Source organism: Mesoplodon mirus (genome assembly GCF_964341445.2).
Source record: "Mesoplodon mirus genome assembly, chromosome: X".
Classification (NCBI taxonomy): domain Eukaryota; kingdom Metazoa; phylum Chordata; class Mammalia; order Artiodactyla; family Ziphiidae; genus Mesoplodon; species Mesoplodon mirus.
The window spans coordinates 96,977,808-96,981,276 of NC_138981.1; positions in this window are offsets into that span (position 1 = coordinate 96,977,808).

Consider the following 3,469-nt stretch of genomic DNA (forward strand, 5'->3'; position numbering starts at 1 on the left):
ACATCTGGAAGAGGATGTGGCAGGAAGAGGTATATCAGGAATGGGAAACAAGGTGAATGGACAGTGGGCTAGGAGCAGTGGTTGGACTACAATTCCAAGTCTCAGCTGCCACTTCCTAAGACTCATGGTCATGTTTGTGGATGTGGCTTTGGGAAAATATGCAGCTCCCCATCCCCCACTCCCTGCTGCAGTAAAGTGTCACAGTAGAAATGAATTCTCTGGGCAAAAAAATATAGGCACAAAAATAATAGTATAGCTAATAGCATATGGCAAACTATGGTCTGCAAGCCAAAACCAGTCTACTGCTTGTTTTTGTAAATAAAGTTTTATTATGCCCATTTATTTACATATTGTCCATGGCTGCTTTTATGCTACAATGGCAGACTTAAGTATTTGCAGTAGAGACTATATAGACCATAAAGTCTAATATATTCACTCTACAGCTCTTCACAAGAAAAGTTTGCTGACCCTGGTCTACCATACTATTCTCCAAAGTAGGAGTCAACCCAAGGACTGCATGAGACAATGAATTGGGATATGGAAAGAAAGTTTTAGAATTTCTATTGTTGATTTTTTTCATCTCATCCTTTTTTACTTCTCTTCATATATATATATATATATATATATATATATATATATATATATATATATAATTAGTACTAAATTTGTTTACAGGTAAGGGTACATAATCCATGAAGTTCAGAGACCACTGGTCTACTGTTGTGTTCCTACATCAGAATCACCTGCAGAATGTTAAAATACAGATTTTGGGGACTTACCTGTGGTAGGCAGAATAATGCATCCCCAGCCCAAAGATGTCCACATCCTAATCCCCAGAACCTGGGAATATGTTACCTTATGTGGTAAAAGGGGCTTTGCAGATATGATTACATTAAGGATGAGATGGGGATTATCCAGGTGGGCCCAATGTAACCACAAAGGTCCTTTTAAGTAAAAGAAGGATGCACGAGAGACTCAGAATCAGAGAAGGAGATGTGATGACAGAATCAGAGATCAGAATGATGCAATTTCTGGCTTTGATGATGGAAGAAGGGGCCACGAGCTAAGGAATATAGGCAGCCTCTCTAAACTGGAAAAGGCAAGGAAACATTATACCCTAGAGCTTCCAAAAGGAACACAGCCCTGCTGTCATCTTGATTTTTAGCCCACTGAGACTCATTTTACACTTCTGACCTCCAGAACTGTAAGATAATAAATTTGTGTTAAATCACTGAGTTTGTAATAATTTGTTATAGTGGTAACAGAAAATTAGTTAAAAACTCATAGAGATTCTAATTCAGTATATGCTGGATTTAGGAGTTTTGATCCCTACCAATAAAATGTGTTCCTTCAGACAAGTTGTTAATCATCTTTTTTTTAACACCTTTTTTGGAGTATAATTGCTTTACATTGTTGTGTTAGTTTCTGCTGTGTAACAAAGTGAATCAGCTATACATATACATATATCCCCATATCCCCTACCTCTTGCGTCTCCTTCCCACCCTTCCTATCCCACCCCTCTAGGTGGTCACAAAGCACCGAGCTGATCTCCCTGTGCTATGCAGCTGCTTCCCACTAGCTAGCTATTTTACATGTGATAGTGTATATATGTCCATGTCACTCTCTCACTTCGTCCCAGCTTACCCTTCCCCCTCCCCATGTCTTCAGATCCATTCTCTACGTCGCTAATCATCATTTTTAAAAAGAAGTAATACTTCCAAAGTTAATACCTACTTAGCTCATAAGGTTGTTTTGTGGATCAAGTGAGGTCATGGCTGAGAAGGTGCTTTGAAAAAAGTAAAAACACCATGCATATGTGAGCTATTACTGTTTGTCCTTGTGTCAGCCCACCTACATTTTATTTAATATCACTTTACTTTTGTTATATTTTCAAGAGATAGCCAGCATGATTTTTTCCCTCTAAAAGCTGAGAACACGAAGACTTACATGCAAACATTCTAGGGGCTTTGTCACTTATTGTAACAATACACTTGGTATTTGGCATTATGGTTTATGGAACACTTTTATCTATATTATATCACTTGATCTGAACAGCAAACTTGTAGTCCACTCAAGTATTTATGTTAATAGCAGTAAAGGGGGGGGGTCATATGTTTGTATATGCTTGCAGAGGTGGATAATGTAGTGTGATGATTAGATACATGTATATATTGTAAATGCTTACCAAAATAAAGTTAGTTAACACATCCCTTACCTCTATAATTACCATTTTATTATTATTGTTATAGTGAGAACATTAAAGCTCTACTCTCATAGCAACTTTCAAGTATACAATAACAGTATTGTTATTTATAGTCATCATACTCTACATTAGATCCCGGTAACTTATTCATCTTATAACTGGAAGTGTGTACACTTTGACCAACATATTCTCATATCCCCCACCTCTCAGCCCCTGATAACCGCCTGTCTAGTCTCTGTTTCTATGAATTTCATGTTTTTGAATTCCATGTGTAAGTGAGATCATATGTATTTGCCTTCCTCTGTCTGACTTATTTCACTTAGCATAATACCCTCAAGGTTCATTCATGTTGCTGTGAATGGCAGAGATTTCCTTCTATTTTCTGGCTGAATAATATTTCATTGCATATATATACCACATCTTTAAAAATCCATTCATCCACCAGTGAACCCTTAGGTTATTTTCATGTCTTAGTAATGCTGCAATGAACCTGGGAGTGCAGATATCTTTTCGAGATAGTGATTTCATCTTCGAATATATACCCAGAAGTGCGATTTCTGGATCATATGGTAGTTCTACTTTTAATTTTTTTTTTAATTTTTTTTTTTTTGCGGTACACGGACCTCTCACTGTTGTGGCCTCTCCCGTTGCAGAGCACAGGCTCCGGACGCGCAGGCTCAGCGGCCATAGCTCTACGGGCCTAGCCACTCCGCAGCATGTGGGATCTTCACGGACCAGGGCACAAACCAGTGTCCCCTGCATCGGCAGGCAGACTCTCCACCACTGTGCCACCAGGGAAGCCCTACTTTTAAATTTTTGAGGAACCTCCATTCTTTTTTCCAAAGTGGCTATCTCGGGACTTCCCTGGTGGTCCAATGGTTGGGACTCCATGCTTCCACTGCAGGGGACACGGGTTTGATCCCTGGTCAGGGAACTAAGATCCTGCATGCTGTGCGGGACAGCCCCCACCCCCCCAAAAAAAAGACAAAGTGGCTATATCGATTTACATTTCTACCAACAGTGCACCAGGGTTCCATTTTTCTCTGCATCCTTACCGGAATTTTTTATCTCTTTTTGATAATAGCCATTCTAACAAGTGTTAGGTGATATCCCATTGTGGTTTTGATTTGAATTTCCCTGATGATTAGTGATATGGAACACCTTTTCAGGTACCTGATTACTATAGCTTTGTAATATATTTTGAAATCAGGAAGTATGATGGCTTCAGCTTTGTTCTTTGTCAGGATTGCTTTGGCTAGTCAGGGT